The sequence below is a fragment of the Myotis brandtii genome, unplaced genomic scaffold, assembly GCF_000412655.1.
Source record: "Myotis brandtii unplaced genomic scaffold, ASM41265v1 scaffold111, whole genome shotgun sequence".
Lineage (NCBI taxonomy): Eukaryota > Metazoa > Chordata > Mammalia > Chiroptera > Vespertilionidae > Myotis > Myotis brandtii.
The window spans coordinates 4480871-4498701 of NW_005353789.1; the positions used below are offsets into that span (position 1 = coordinate 4480871).

The 17831-nt window shown below is 40.6% G+C and overlaps 1 pseudogene across 1 annotated transcript; it reads right to left on the bottom strand.

Annotated features, from left to right (window-relative positions):
• Positions 1 to 14437: 14437 nt before the first annotated feature.
• Positions 14438 to 14721, bottom strand: LOC102262003 (annotated as a pseudogene). The gene has a single exon (XR_001363323.1). The product of XR_001363323.1 is annotated as an NADH dehydrogenase [ubiquinone] 1 alpha subcomplex subunit 1 pseudogene (transcript).
• Between the last annotated feature and the right edge of the window lie 3110 nt (positions 14722 to 17831).

Genomic DNA, 17831 nt, shown 5'->3' on the forward strand with positions numbered 1-17831 from the left:
CTCTGCTCACCTTTCCCACTTCTGAGCATGTTGTCCACTGTTGTTCTCATATTCATCCTTCAAGACTCAACCTGAATGTAAGAATCAACCCTTCAGTGAAGGCAATAGGCAGTGCTTATTTTTTGATGCTTACACTGCACCTTGTATGTATTTCTATTATTATATATCACACTCGGGGCCCAGTGCACAAATTTGTGCACCTTAAAAGGAACTGTGGGCCATGAGGCTGCGGTGGGCACAGGGATGGGTCTTGCCCATCCTCTGTGTCCCCTCCTGGCCTCTCCCCCCGAGGCCCCAGTCCCCTGTGTGCTGGGAGCCCCACTTCTGCCACCACAGCTCCCATGGACTGATGGCGCTGGCCCTGCTTACAACCGCTGACAATGCGGAGCGATTGGGGTTGGCACCAGCAGAGGGTGCAAGCGGGGCCAGCACTGTCAGTGGATGTGAGTGGCGGCTGCTGCTCTGATCACCCCTCAGGAGCAGGGGGGGGGAGAAAATCCCTCAGGGGCAATTGGGATTGGCAGCTGCCGCTCGCAACTGCTGATGGCACCAAGCACCAGCAGCGGGTGCCAGTGGCGGATTGGCGCCGGCTATGGGTATGAACAGGGCTGGTGTCAGGCGGGACTGTGGCGCGTGAGAGCAAAGAATTTTCAGTAACCACCAGAGGCTCGCTCCAATGACAGCGACCGGTGCCCCGCCTTGGTCTGGTGCCCCCACTCACCTGCTCCACCATCCCACCACAGCCGATGCCTGCCATGTTCTGCGCTCTGCTACATACTGCCTATGCCCTCCATGTTCCGCGCACGCCCCCAGATGGTCAGTGCACATCATAGCAACTGGTTGTTTGGTTTTTCAGTTGTCCCGCTGTTCAGTCTGTTTGTATATTAGAGTTTTATACAGAGAGATCATATTATAATTTGTATTTACATGTCAAGGTGGTATTTATTTTTGCCTCAAGACCTTGCAATGCTTGGATGAATAATAGAAATAATAAATGGGCATGTGTAATAATAATCTAGAGAAACATTTTGTGGTCAGATGTAACCTTGTATTTTTAGAACATCTGAAAATAATAGTATTTGGTCAATGCTACTTGAGCTGGACCCATTGTCTAAGCTATAGAATTGAAATGTTTTGAATTTATAAAATTTTAATAACTATAATTTAGAATGATTATGATTCATATCTACCTTACCCTTTCATTGAAACATGAGTTTCTTTCCTCACTATGAAATCATTGTACATAATCATCTCCAGATGACAAATAGTCATTTCAGTATAACATATGCAGATATGGAAAAAAAATCTTACATTTGTATCTCTTTTTTTGTAGGGTGTTTACCACAGTGTTTCAAGTATTTTTAGTAAAATTAGTATCTGCATATCTATCAATATATAACCAAATACATTTTATATGACATTTATTAAGATGTTCTGGAATTAAATGAATGAGGTTATTATATATGTACACATAGATCATATATATATATATATATACATGTATATATATACACACATATATGTGTGTGTGTGTGTGTTTACTAAATTAAATGGGGACATTTAGGTAATTGCAACACTAGCCTACTAGTAAAGATTGGCTAATGTTTCATTTTAGGACTTCCTATAGATTTCTACCAAAGTACACGCTAAAGAGATGAATGCTTTTGTAACCCTGGAGAATCTAGAAGTTCACTTCCTACAAAGGTAACATTTATTTGAATTTGCTAATTGTACCTAGATTTTGCATTTTACTCCATTAAAAATTGTTTTAGGTAACTGACTTACTAGTAAGACTTCTACATAACTCTAGAAGTTGTGCCAGGCGTAAGCTCCAGTTTCTAGCACTTCCCATCACTTTGTCATATCTACCAGGCATTATGAGCTTCCAAGTTTGATAAGCAAGTAGGTTGAGGAACAAGTACTGAGTCTCATCATAAAAACTTGGACCCAACCCGAGGTATGTCACTTACTAGCTTTTGATCTAATAGAATCACAATCTTTTCAGAGTTTTAGTCTTCTCATCTTAATAAGAATAATAACACCTACCTTACCCCCTCAGAGGATTATTTTTAAAATCAAATGAAAATTGCTCAGAGATTTGAAAACCCAGGCTTGGAAAACAGGCAGGAGCAAAGGGAATTCAGGCAGGCAGCATACAGCCAAAGGTCATCATGTTGCAGCCCTGTACCAACTGCTGCCACCAGCAGCCTCTGGATGCCGCCATCACTGCTGGCCCGGAGTCAGGCTTGCAGTGGATCATTGCTGTCACTGCTTCTACCAGCACTACCAGCATGAGTGTGGTCCCACTAAGTCTAACTGTAGCTGCAAGGAAGGCTAGAAATGTACATATCAGGGGTTTTTGTTGTTGTTGATTTTGGTTTTTATGGTAGGAGATTGGCCTAAGATCCAAATCATAAGCCAATAGAATGGGAAATCCCTCAGATACAAGAGGGGATTATGATGCTGGGTCCACGACATCTCTTTCTTTAACTGTTGCCATGATCTCCTCCCGGCTATCCAGCTCTGGTCCCCTCCAACCCACTATCCTGCTGGCACCAGAATTTCTTTTTCAAAGGGAAATATGATTTCTGCCCTTGGTCTGCTTAAAGCCTTCACTGATCTCCTCCCCTCAATGCCTAGATAAATGCAAACCCATTAGAATACCATGCAAACACTTCCAATCATCATCTGCCTCCATAGCCATATTCTTCTGTGCTTACCATCCTCCAAGGAACCCTTCTGACTGGCTTAAATACTAGTTTTCCCAGTGGGTCATGCAGGTTTCATGCCTCTTTGCCTTTCCTTTTGTAAAAAGGGGAACTATGAAGGCATTATAAAAAACAAAAGACTAGCGTACTGACATCTTTCCTCAGACAAGGTCAGTGTTGTGGGATCTTCCAGACAGGGAGGGAATGAAGGCAGGGTCCTTCCTAGGTTTGGGCTGATGCTTTGAGACTGAAGGAAGAGAGAAATATTCCCTCCCCTACCCCATGGCACACTGCTGTGGATGGAGGCATGGCCAGCCTGTGCTCAGTGGAGAGGACCACGGAGCCTTCTCAAGGCACAGTACCTGGTTTGCAGAGCACAGGGACCACATCAAAGAGCAGTAAGTAGCTAAAGAAGCAAATTCAATCCTCCTCCCACCCATTTTACTGCCCTGACGTAATGCTGGGATGCTTGTTTTGATCCATGGAAGGAGAGTTCAAAAAGTCACTCAGTTGAATACCATGGAATATTTTGCCTGATTACCAATGTGATTACAGGCCAAATTATACTCAATTTGGAAGAGAACTGTATATATGTGGACTGGAAATCTATCTTACCATGCATGCTCATGTTGTTCCTCCACTTGTGGAAATAACCTTCCTTCTGTTGACTGCCAAGAGATTGTGCTCAGCTTTCAAGACTCAGCTGACTATGCAGATAAAGAAAGTGGTGGAAGTGTTGTAGGTGGGGGTGGGGAGGTAATGGCACCCTGTGTCTGATCGGTGGGAGGGTCAGACCAACAGATCAAACCTGGGTTCAGCAACCTTGGTACTTGAGTTCTGGCTAAGAAAAGAATAGAGAGCCAAGACTCATACTCGCTAGAGAACAGTTATTTGGGCAAGCAAAAAGAAAGTACACTCAAAGAGAAATTTCGAGTGGGCAGCTCTTTGAGCCACTTTGGGGAGTGGGCTAGAATTCGTTTTAAACCCTCGGAGGGGAGTTAACTGCTTTCTTCTTCAAACTGACCTATTAGGGCCTGTCCTGTTGTCTTCTCTCCTTGCATGAAGTTAGATGGGGCTTCCCTCCAGCCTTGTTGTTCTACTCTAAGGGTTTGGTGTCTACCATATGACTAACCACATGTCAGGGGAGAAAAGGTCAGGAGATTCCGACCTGCATGACTGGAAACATTCTAGGGTGGAGAGGGGGTCTTAGGAGCAAGGTCTTGAATGACAGTATTTATCTCCAATATCTGCTCTACTGGTTCTTTTTCATTGCTAGGTGTCCGACGTTCCGCACTGGTGACCTTCTGTAACTGGCCCATCTTTGCTCTGCTTGTGTCTACCTAACTGCCTACCACAGAAGGGTTCAGAGTAAACTGTTATGGTTAGTTACCTCTGGGCAAGGAGAAGTAAGGGTTCCTTTCTGAGAAGTGGAAAAGGAACCTTTTACTTTATGCCCTTCTGTACTACTTGAAGTTTTCACAGTACTAGTGTATTATTTTTACAATTGGATTTTTACAAGTTCACTCGAGAATTAGAGAAAAAGTAGTGCCTCCTTTGCTTTTTATTTTTTTTGTACTTCTTTTGAAAATGACCTAAAGGTGATTTGTGAGGAGGGCATGGGAAATGAAAAGTAAAAACACCTTAAGGGGTTTTAAAAACACATTATTATGTTAAACATTACTGAGAGCTATTTCATTAGAAAATTGCTGAACAATGAATGTTGGACTAGAATGCACTCAGTGACACATTAAAGGATAAAATAAGTAAATAAAGATTGTGTTTCATGTCTTTTATAAATGCAAACAATCCTCTCAGTGACTAATAGTGGGCCATTAACCTTCACTTGTTTTTTCAGCTTTGGCCTCTTCAATGCTTCCCTGACCATGAGACCAAATCCAGGCCTCCTACCAGGCCTCCTAATAGGTACACCAGGTTGTCCTGTTATTCTCACTATCATACACACATTGAAATTTAATAGCACACTCTTCTTTTGCAATGTGCATCAGCCATATGTTCTCATTTGATTTGCATGATAAGCCTTGAGGAATAAAGACAGTTATTACCTCCTTGCTGGTAAGGAATGCTCTCATACTTTTTGATGGAGCTAGGATGAGGCTCCTGGTCTCCTGACTATGAGTGAAGTTTCCTCTATTTCTGTCTCATCTGCATTTCTAAACCACAATTCACACACTCTATTTGTATAAGTCTTACTCTAATTGTTGTTGGATGAAGTGGGGGTCCTTTTCCCCGCTGGGTACTAGGGGTGAAGTCCCTATAATATCTTGAGAAAAAGAATTTTCTGAGACTCACATGGCAAATGAGTGATTTTTATTTGGATGGAATTACATCTTTGTGTTTCCAAAGTCCCATTTCCCTTAGTCTAGTCCCGAGGTTCTCAACCTGTGGGTCGCGATCCCTTTGGGGGTCGAACGATCCTTTCACAGGGGTTGCCTAAGACCATTGGAAAACACATATATAATTACATATTGTTTTTGTGATTAATCACTATGCTTTAATTATGTTCAATTTGTAACAATGAAAATACATCCTGCATATCAGATATTTACATTACGATTCATAACAGTAGCAAAATTACAGTTATGAAGTAGCAACGAAAATAATTTTATGGTTGGGGGTCACCACAACATGAGGAACTGTATTAAAGGGTCGCGACATTAGGAAGGTTGAGAACCACTGGTCTAGTCACAGAAAAAATATAGCTGGGGTTTCAGTAAAGCTAGAAGCAAAACCAGTGTCAGTTTTTTTTCCATGTTGGAACTGGGTCCAGTTCAGCATCAAGATAGTTATACTCCCTTAGTCCATTGTTCGGGGGATGTGCATAGCCATGGGCCACAAGAGAGAATTCAGGAGAGCGTGCCCCAAGCAACAAGAATTCCAAGGGTCTTGAAAGCACAAGGACATTAAGAGGAACCAAGAGAGTGAACTCCTTTGTCAGGGGATTAATATCCCAAATTTCTATGTGCTTGCCGTGGCCATGCCATTCTGCCCAATGACCTCTGTGTCCAGGTGTGTCTGACAGCAAGCACCCTCCGTAGTCATCCGAACTTTACTGGGCATGCAGTTGGACCCCTGAGGAGCACAGAGTTGTTGTAGCTTCCTGGTGAAGATGTCTAAATGACATGCCTATAATATCTGGCCTTCCTTTTCTTCTTTTCTAGTATTAATAATTGCTTTAATCATGATGATATCATAATGACACTGTAGACCACCACCTTATTCTCCTCTAATGCCATTTCTCAGTACCCTATTCTTTTCATCTATAAGATGAAAAACTGAATATATATGCATTCAAATGGAACATGTGTGTATATGTGAATAATGATTATTTCCTCAACCAGAGTATAAGTTCTATGAGAGCAAGGACCATGTGCCTCCCCTCTCTATTCCAACTCTGTACCTATTTAGTGTCTGGCACATAGCAGGCACATAATAAACATTTGTTGACCGAATGAATGATTGAACATCAGCTGCTATATTCAGTAGGACTCTCTCAGTTGCAGACCCCTCATTTAAACTAGCTTGAACAGAGAAGATAAATTGTGGAATTGAATATCTAGGAAGTTTAATCACTGCTCCATTGAGATTAGGCTAAACTTATTCTCTTCTTTCTCACCCTCCTTCTCTTCTTCCTTTTCCCCTCCCATCCCACTATTCTCCCTCTCCTTCTCCTCTTCTCAGATCTCTCTTCTTTTTCTCTGTCTTATTCTCCTTGGCAGCTGGCCTCCTCCCCCTCCTCCATGCATGGTAAAGATGGCAGCTGGTAGCTCTGGGATCTCTGCCCTAGTTTGATATCCAGGGGAAAGAAAGCATATTTATTGCAATATCAGTATCTTAATTTTAGGAAAAGAGAATTTTAGGATTGGCCAAACCTGTATCCTATGTGGGGGTAGGGTACAGTGATTGGCAGCCCCTTTCAAACCATGTGGAAGAGGGGAGTGGTATTTTCCCAGAGCAAGAGACATTGGGTAGATGAAAATAACATATGTCCTCCATATACTTTCACATGGAAGTCTATTAAGAAGTAAAGGAGAGGCTGCTTTTAATATCAAGCAACTTCCTGCCTCTCAAATCTAACTCTCTGGATGGAGCTAAATTGTGACCATTTGAACTGTTTGACTTAAATTCTAAATTTTTAAAAGATGAACTGTACTTTATTCTTTGAGACTCAAGATACTAATAAGTCAATTACAGAGACAAGCCTACCTATAACCTTCATCTCTATCTGTTCAGCAAAGCAGAAGCCTGTAAAACATTTTTGTTTGTTTGTTTGTTTTGGCTTTAGGCCAAATAGCAATTCTAGAAATTTGTATATAGATAAGTTGTGTTTCAATGTCTGAGAGGAAATGTGCTATTGGGTGACTACCACAGGATGCAGATCCCCACTTCATGGAGAAAAATCTGCAGGCAACATGCTCATTTTCCTATGCATACAGAAAAATGGAATACTCACCCTTCCCATTGCTAAGGCAATGAAAGTACAGTGGGGCCTTGACTTACAAGTTTAATTCATTCGGAGACCGAGCTCGTTAAGGAGCTCGTTAAGGAGCTCATTAACTCAAATTACTCTATCAACTCAATGCAAAAAATCGGGGGAGAGACAGATGGTATCTCAAAAAACTCGTTAGTCAGGACACTCGTAAGTCAAGGCCCCACTGTACTGATGTTCCTGTTGGCATACAACCTTATTTTGGTTATATTGTTTCAGGTGTACAATACGGTGATTCTACATTTTTATACCTTACAATGTGATCACCGACTAATTCTGGTAATCATCATAAGTCACCATGTAAACTTATCACAGTATTATTGACCATATTCCCCCTGCTCTTTTCACCTGCCCCCACTTTCTCCCTTCCGGTAAGCATACCTTTTGGTCTCTGTTTCTATGAGCTCTGCAGCCTCATTTTTTAAAAGGGAGAATTGGGTTTCTGGTTTAAGTATTTGTTAATTTGTCCAGGCTCTTGTTTGTATATGAAAGCTGTCCTCTGGTAAAATGTAATGATCAGAATAATTTTTTAAAAAACCCACAACTTTCCTTATCAGTTTCTAATTCAAGGCACTGTGATTTTATATCCTTTTCATATTGGCATGACATGCCTGAGAAGGCAACAGTTTTATAAATGAATAAGAATAAGTGTGAAAGTCCTATTTAGATGTCCAATAATGTAGGATCAGAGACTGAAATGCTGTTTATAACACAGAAAGTGTTTAACTGGTTCTTTTTTGTCACAGCTTTTTTATTTTATAAACTGGGTCTTAAGTGAAACTTCCTGCTTTTTAAAGTTATAAATATATATATATACGATTAATAAGAAAAACACTGAAGGAAATGAAAACCTCACATCCTGTACTTCCTGACATCCTCTTTAGATTTTCTGAAGTTTCCTGTCATTACTTTTTAGTATATTTATGTTTTAAAGAAATTCCCCCTAACAAGAAGAGAGAAGCGCTCTCTCTCTCTCTCTCTCTCTCTCTCTCTCTCTCTCTCCACACACACACACACACACACACACACACACACACCTCAGAGATATAGAAATTTGTATTATAGTCTTATCCCATAATCTAAGCACCATGGCCCATGACACATGGGTGATTTGGGAAGCACTGGAGAGAACCCCTACACTAATGAGAGAGCAAGAAGTACTACATTCTAGATTTCTGCACTTCTTCACAGTGATGGAGAATAATGTCATGGTTATCATTAGTCATTATTGTTAATAGCCACCACTTATTGAGCCTTTGCTCAGTATCATCACTGCTAACTGCTTTACACACACAGGTACCCCACATACTGCTCATTTGTCATGTGCCCATAATTCTTAATATCAGAGTTTATGCTGTGAGTTAAGGCTGTGTTTTTGGTGGTCACAATCCATTGGTGAATTATGAACTTAATTTAATGGGTAGAGATAAACTCAATCCTGTAACAACCTGGGGAAGTGAATTATATTATCCCCATTTTTTGGATGAGAAATATCAGAACTCATTCAATTTCACCAAATTATTAAAGGGTAAAAGTAAAACTGTATTTGACGTGTTTCTGTCTCCAAAACCTTGTCTTAACTACTAGGGCTATATTACATCATTTACCAATTCTGGATATGTTACATTATAAACATAACTATATGTAGAAGAAAACCAGTTTCCTAATATATCCTACTAGAGGCCCCATGGATGAAATTCATGCACTGTGGGGGGAGGGGGGAAGGGAGGTCCCTCAGCCCGACCTGTGCTCTCTCACAGTCTGGGAGCCCCGTGATCTCCATACAAAGAGGTAGGCCCTGCCCAACCGGCCTGGGCTCCTCCATGGATTGTCCCAAAGAGGTAGGCCCAGGCTACCCGCTGCAGTGCTGCTGGCCAGGTAGCCTGGCCTCCCTCTGCAGGGTGATGGAGCCCAGCAGAGGGAGGCTCCGCCCACCTGCCGCAGCCTGCTGGTGGGTGGCCTGGGCCTCCCTCTGTAGGGTGATCATGGGGCGATGGCTGCCCCCGACCAATCGCACCACCTTGGCTGGCCTGGTGCCAGTGGGTGTCATAGCGTGGTTGTCTGGAAGGTCATCCGGACGGTTGTTCTGCTGTTCGGTCATTCGGTTGATTTGCATATTACGCTTTTATTATTATAGATAAGGGCGAGCTTAAGGCTTCTGGAAACCAACCAGGCTGCATTGTATTGAATACAGGCTTAAAAATAAAATGTGGCCCAGCCGGCATGGCTCAGTGGTTGAGTGTCAACCTATGAACCAGGAGATCGTGGTTTGATTAGATTCCCAGTCAGGGCATATGCCCGGTCAGGGCTCATCCCAAGTAGGGGGCATTCAGGAGGCAGCCAATCAATGATTCTCTCTCATCATTGATGTTTCTATCTCTCTCTCCCTCCCTATCCCTTCCTCTCAGAAATCAATAAAATTTTAAAAAGTAGAAAAATAAATAAAAATCATGTCTGTGTGTGTATGTATTAATTAGAATTGTGGTGAAAATGCATAAGACTCAATACCATTGATAGAAATAAGAAAATTCATGAGTGACTTCATAGGCAAAGAATTTTTCTTTTAAAAATTAACAATAATCATATTTTTTATTTACATTGTACTCTACAGTTTATACAGGGCTTTTTTAGAAACCAGGTGCTCCACAAGCATTCTAGGGGTGCTAGATGTGTGGCCTTTGTATGGTAAGACTGCAAGAGTGGCTTCAGCTGATAACAACTGGTTATCAACAGGAAGACCAACACATTTTGGCCACACTCCAAAGGCATAAAAATGGTGCCTATAGATAATCTGCCGTTATGAAATTCCCAGCACTCAGAGAAGTAGCAAAGCTGTCAATTGAATGACTGGGCAGATGTATTTAATAGGCTCTAAAAAGTTACATAAAAATGCAATCAATAAAATGACCCTGGAACACCAACAACCTTTGAAGAAAACATTTCTATCTTTCAGAAACAACTACAATGGTATTTGCCAAGTACATTTGTCATTTCAGAAAGATGTCTGAAAGTTACTAGGACCACATCAGTTGTCAGCATTCATACACTAACTCTCAATCACTCTTTGCTTTTTTAGAAAAAAAGCACAGTACATACACTCAAACAGACAGAATCCTTTCCAGTTGCTGTGGCTGGCATTTTATTCAAGTTTAAGGAAGACCCTAACTACCCTCAAAGACTTCCTTAAGCCCATCAGAGTTTCTACTGTGGGTTAAGGCAGTGTTTTTGGCAGCCACAAGCCATCCATGAAATCAATTTAGTGAAGAGAGACAAACAATTTTTAAAAATGAAGTAGAACAGAATAGAAAATGTCAGAATGCATTACAGGTAGTAAAGGTAAGTATGTTTCATGACACTTTTGTTTTAGTTGTTTATGTGTGTATATACTGAGTATGGATACTTAATGTGGGTTATAGGCAAAAGAAAATAGGTTTGAAAGCCACTGAGTTAAGGAATTATCTCCAAAAGGCATTTCAATGAAAACATAGTTTTGGGGTGGATGTCTTAGAGCACATAGACGCTTTGTTATATGTGATGGAGCAGAGGAGGACGTTGCTGGGAGGCCAAGGGTGTTTATAGCCAAAGTATAGGAGGACATAGGAGCGAAACCTCACCTAATCCAGAATTATGCCTAATGGTGGACCTGCTCTTTGACCCTGACTGTGACTAAGATATACCTAGGGGCACTACTTGTAGGATGAAGGGCAAAAGGGAGAGGACTAGAGAGGAGAGACAAGGAGAACAAGAAGGGGAGTATCAGAGTGAAATAATGTGAGTCAGAGCAAAGGTTGGGGTTCATATGTGAAAGAGACAGAGGAAAAGAAGAGGAGAGAGCCCAAACTAAAAGATGTTTAGGACAAGGCTTGGAAGATAGAATCACTCTATGTTAAAAGAATGTCTTTGGCTACCAGTAACATAAGCTTGATTTGAATGGCTTAAACAACAAAGAAATGTATTGATTGAGTCGCTGGCTCAATTCATTGGCCTCAATTTTATACCTCTTACAGACATGGGACAAATGCAGGAGCAACTGGGACTATGTGCTTCCTGATTTTCTTCATCCAAGGATTCATGTGGCTGGAAAAAGACTGGATTCCTGTTGTTTTCTGATAGCAAGGGATAATTTCCCAGAACCCTCCAGCAAATATTTGCTTACATCTTATTGGCCAGAATTGAATTGTAAGTCCATTCCTGAGTGGTTGACTGATGAAGAGATGGCATTAACCAGACCAATCAGACTTGTCTTTGGAGTTGAGATCAACTTCCTTCAGGCACTTGGCTAGATGAGAGGAAAGAAAAATTGAAATTCTTTTAGGAAGAAGGGGAAGATATTTTGTTGAGTAGACAATCAACAAAGTTCACGACATACAAGAAATTTTTTAAATGTTGGTAGCATTTCCTAATAGTTCTAGTGGATTTAATATTGAATATTTCTATCATCAAAACAGTTTCATCTTTAGAGACCTATTATGTCATTTTTCTTCTCACAGAAGAATGTCTCTGGAGGCATTTAAATAAAAACAAAAAATCAAGTACAGAGAGCTTCTATTTTCCATATACTTTGCCACCAAAAGAAATCTTAATTTTTTACTCAAAAATAATATGTTGCATTCACTCCCACAGAGACAATGCACAATGATTGTCTGTTGGGAAAGACATCATGAGAGAGAACCACTAGCCATTGTGCAGAGCTTTATTTCTCTCCCTGATACCCCCCTCCCGCCCCCCCTCCCCCACACACACTCAGAAGTTATACTCAGCATTATCCTCATGCCAACTTGCCAACTTTCTGCATCACGACACAAAGACATTGCTGGTTAGGATCATTCTAGCCTGAAGAAAAGCAAGCACGAAGCCAGCCAGGCTTAGATGAAATGCATACTGTTTGCTGAATGGCCATGGTGTTTTGAGGGTTCCCTTTATGAAAGACTAGCATAAAGTCAACAGCCCACAGTTGCTCAAATCTGGGCTTTGGTTTCATTGCCACCACCGACCACTTCCCCACCCAGGAGAATTACAGCTAAGAATGGTGTTTTAACTACATCCCCAGGGGAGTGTTGAGTAAGAAGAAAAGCATGCTAGGTCTCCAATAAATCATTTCTGGAAAAAGGACACTTCAGGAAAATTAAACAAAGTGTAGAAAAGCCTTAGCTTGCAATCTGTTGTTTCAGAGTTTGAGCGATGGCTTTCCTCCCTGCTTAGACAAACACTGAGCAGGAAGCTCTGAACAGGAAGAAAACTTCTGTCCAGAGCATAGAAGAGAATAGCTAAGGATGACTTTCATTGATCCTCCCCTGACCGTTTTAATGAATGAAGGCAGCTTGTTCCTTGACTCTTTCCAATTGAACTTCTGATTATTTTTACAAGTCCTGTGGTGTGGACCCGGCAACTCTAAAAAGCTAATGAGCCTGGAACATAGTTTTTCAAAGCTCAGCTAAATCCCCAAATAGTTTAACCAGTTTCCTCTGGTGCCCTGACTACAGTGTGCAGGTAAATAGCTCTCCCTGGGATATCTATGTGCCTGTGGTAGGGCCTATGGGAAAGTAAGGGGCATATCTCGCTCACCAGTATTTGTAAATACCTTGTGACATTGGAGAAACATACCTTTCTGTGTGCACCTTGTGATTTTTCTGTTTGGCGAACTTTGCTGTTGTCCTCCTGTCTTACTTTTTTTCTTCTGCACAATTGTAATGCTCAGTTGTCTATTAACAATGATGTCAGCCCGAATTTATTAGCTGAGCTCGCTGCTGGCTGCCTCCATAGCAACCAGCTGAAAATATTATAAGGACTTTCCCCATGAGCCCATACTGAACAAAAGCACATCACCACCTCTTTCTGTTTTAACATTTGTCTACCTCAAGATGAGCTGGATAGAATTCAGAATATATTTTTCAGCTGGGAACAGAAATAATCAACCAGGTCAAATGCTAGGCCTGATTTCTTTGGATGCCCTACAGATTGTCATCTCCCTCTAATGAATGATTCGTGCCATTCACCTCGAATCTGTCACTTAGGTTATTTGAGTTTCTATTCTGTACTTGTTAAAATTGACATTGCTAATATGAATAAATTCTTATAATAGGTGGGGATTCAATGAGCCAGTTGATATATTTGACTAAATATTTTCTTTTATGTTTTTAAAATAATCTTTTAAAATGTCAAAAGCCCCTTAGGATATTAACTAGCATTTTGAAGAAAGCCTAAGGAACTGATTTTCATTCTTTTCTAGGAGTCCTTCAGCAGCTTTAAAATGCTGAATTTATGATTCTATGCTACCATATTCCCAGTAGGAGATTCTAGATAATTATTTTTTTCTGAAGATTAAAGAAATTCACTAGACACTGACTAGGCAATGCAAATCTATGTATGAAGTAAACAGAATAGCATGATTCTGTCATCTTTGAATAATACCTTGCATACACTAGGTACTCCCAACCTTTTCTTTATTCTTGGAAGCTGTACATTTTCAATTACTAGTTTTGTAATTATACAAAGTATATGCAACAGGATTTTCAAATAGATGGCTCATTTTATAGCAATATATTTTATAGCTTATGTAGCTGTAACATGTTTAGAAGGGAATTCATTACCTTCATGCTTTGATAGGATGAGAGCTGTCATTCTCATCATCTTACACAGCGTCTCCTTGTTCAGTTATGTATGTGCATGGCTTTCTAGAGGATAACTAGATTGCCCTTTTCCCTTCCATTATACAGAAGCAGATATTAGAAGAACGAAATTAGAAGAACCATACAATTCCTCCCCGGATATATTCCAAACCAGACAGACAAACAGAAAACCAAAAAGTTTTGCCCTATTTGACCTTAACCATGCTAGGTGTATTCAGCGTCTTCCCTACTGAGGTCCAGGCCCTGTGTCGTTGGATGCAGACCAGGTGATGCACTCTTTGTTTCACTGGAGACAAAAGGGGGCCCTCACAACTCTTGGTTTTACAGGCACTGCCCTATATCCTTCCTTTAAAAAAACAATTCTTTATTGTTGAAAGTATTACATATGTCCCCCTTTTTCCCCAAAAACCCCTCCCCATCTTCCCTCTGAGTTTCCTCTCTCTGTTCCATGCTTCCATGTCTCTGGATCCACTTCATTCATCAGTTTTTTTTGTTTTTTATTTTATTTTTTAACTTTTATTATGCATTACATAATATACTGCATAAACTTCTAGCAGGGGTAGATGAGCAAAACTGAGTTCTTTTCCATTAACCAGGAAGTGCTTCCTTAATCAATATTCTCCAAACCCTTTGACACATAGTAACGATTAACTCCAGAGATGCGCCTATCTCTCTCCATCAAAGACCACTGATATGAATAACAGGCAACCCTTTTTTCCTTGCCCCCGTTGCTGAACCTGTGAATGTGCGCAGTGGCAATTCCGGGGATGAGCAAGCACACGCCCATGGCAGCGAGCCCGGGGAGAATCTCGAACCACATCGCGGCAAGGTTACCAAAGCCAGAAAAATACCTCCAGCTCCCGACAAGTGACCGACTTCGATCCTGTGCCACTCTCATCAGTTTATTTTGATGATTACGTAGATTCCACATTGTAACCCTTGCCAGCTTACCCAGTCAGTTCTCTATCTTCTGAGGCTTGTTGTCTGGTTCACACTCACTTCTGATTCCTGACTTTCAATAACCGACAAAGGCATCCCAGGTGCATTCAGCCTGGTGTCTCCCTGGACACCCACCATCATCTCACATTCATTACTATGTGCCCCATAAGCAGTGTGCTCCACATGGATTATCTCATTTAAACTTCATAACAACCCTGTGAGTCAAGTACTGTTAATCAGTGTTCAGGTTATTAAGAAAACACATAGAAAATAAGAGGTGAAGTCAGGATTTGAACCCAAGCAGTCTCTTAATTGCTATTCTCCACCTCCTCCCAACTCTTGCTCAAAAGGAGAATTGAATATGAGTCATTTGGGTAGGAGATAGGTTTCCTAACCATATTGAGTGCTTACCAGTCTGGGGGAGGGTATAGGTCTAGCTCAGTGGTTCTCAACCTTCCTAATGCTGCGACCCTTTAATACAGTTCCTCATGTTGTGGTGACCCCCAACCATAAAATTATTTTCGTTGCTACTTCATAACTGTAATTTTGCTACTGTTATGAATCGTAATGTAAATATCTGATATGCAGGATGTATTTTCATTGTTACAAATTGAACATAATTAAAGCATAGTGATTAATCACAAAAACAATATGTAATTATATATGTGTTTTCCTATGGTCTTAGGCGACCCCTGTGAAAGGGTCGTTCGCCCCCCCAAAGGGGTCTCAACCCACAGGTTGAGAACCGCTGGTCTAGCTGCATAGAATGATTCTGTCTTCCAATAGTCTTTTAATTCTCTTAGTGGTAAGAGGCTTTATTCATTTTCTTTGTATTCAAAATTGGCTTTTTACTTTTTATCCACACAATAGGCCACTGATAACCCAGATTGTATTCCTTATGGGCTATCATGTCCCTTATCACTTGTTTACAACAAGGGCTCTGGCTTGGCCTTGGCTTTTAGGTGAAGTCATCTTAGAAAAAATACAAGAGCCACAAAAATAGAGTTTTAAAAAAATGACAAATATTGCAAGCATTCATTTTATACTCCCACAATCTTTATTTTCCAATTTCTCTTAGTTGAAAATGAGAACTGTAAGAGATCTTAGAAAATAGTGGACTTTTAGAAATACAACTACTTATAAACAAAATACTCACTGCTACATCCTTACTCCACACAAAGCGGATAATATTAAAGAGACTTGGAAAGAGCTTTATATCTGTAGGTTCACTACAAAAACGTAAGCACACTCAAATAAACAAAAAATATGAATAACAAATACTTGGCATACTTTTTTTCAAATCAAAAGGATAAAAGACTAAAGTAGGAATTCAATTAAGAGCTTAGTGGCTTTTTATAGGTGGCATTCTCTAAGTAAATTTCTCAGTCTAAACAGTGATATTACAAAGCAAAAGAAAGTTCCTCTGAGGAACTATCTTGCCTCCTAGAGAAAATTAAGGCAAGATGATTTCTCCTCGGGCTTGCCAAGGTGCAAGGCAGAAATATTGTTATGTAAGGGAATGGCCTTCTCACTTGATGAGAATAACAAGAAACACAGTAAAAGTCTTAGCTTGGTAGGAAATGAAATACCTAGCTCCTGAAATATTGCTGTGAGTTCTGAGTGACAGAAACAGGAAGGAAGTGTGAGCAATACCCTAGTCTGTATTGCACTTGGCCTGTTAGAAAACCACGTGGTGGGGCATGTGACAAACTCTGTCCCTGCTCTTGCCTTAACGTGCTCCTCGTGAAATCTTAAACCACATTGGGTTTTTGTCAAATGAGTCAGATGTCTGATCCTGACAGAAGATTCTGATGGCAGGGGTCTGGTCTATTTTGTACACAGCTATGTTGTGAGCATAGTACAGTGATGGCGAACCTATGACACGCGTGTCAGAGGTAACACGCAAACTCATTTTTTTGGTTGATTTTTCTTTGTTAAATGGCATTTAAATATATAAAATAAATATCAAAAATATGTCTTTGTTTTACTATGGTTGCAAATATCAAAAAATTTCTATATGTGATACGGCACCAGAGTTAAGTTAGGGTTTTTCAAAATGCTGACACGCCGAGCTCAAAAGGTTCGCCATCACTGGCATAGTAGGTATTCAGTGAATGAATGAATGAATTTGCACACCTCAGGGTCCAATCATCTGAGAGCAGACTGAGAAATATTTTGGGCTTTCTTGCTCTTCACCTAAACAATGGTGATGAAAAATGAAAGAAAAAGACATGCATTAGAAAAGGTCATCTGTCATTTGCCACAGTAACTGAGTTATTTTGTTCAGATTCAGTTTGTATTTGTGGCCTCTTTGCAGAGAAGATGCCAGAATATTACAGCTAAATAATCATGTTTTTGTGTATGTGTGTGCGTGTGCATGTGATTGTTCTATAGATGTAGGTATATCAGATTCTATAGGTATAGCCATGGCTATGGTTGACTTTAGTTAACTTTCCATCAACCCTTCTGAAATGAAAGACTTTCCTAATTCTACTGATTTAGCAGTAATTATTTAGAATTATAGGAAGCAAGCTTGATTCATAAACAAAATAGCCCATCCCCACTAATAATATAGCTCAGTGATAATAAGAGGAAAGTAATCTGGGAAGGTCACTCCTCCACTCCAGAAATCTCATGACATCTAAATTGGGAGATGGTGGCCATGTAAACAAATTCAAATTACCTTCCAGCAAAAACCTCAAACTACTTGCTTGAGATGGTTTCGGGTAGAGGACCTGAATCCAGATCAAAATCAAAAGCCACAAAAATACTGAAATAGCTGAAACAGAGACATAGTCATTACAGGAAGCTTAGGAAGGTTCAAAGAAAGCTTAAAAAAGAAAAAGAAAGAAGAGGAAACGCTATACAGTAAGAGAAGCTGGTGGTATTGCTCATCCCTCCTGGAAATGTTGATGACATCCACTGAAGAGGAAGGGGAAGGAGATAGAGGGCAAAACAAGCAGCCTAGACAGGGACAAAACAGGAAACAGGAGTGCTGATGAAACTGAACTGTAAATCGGGAAGAGAGCAAAGACTCCAGCCACAGAC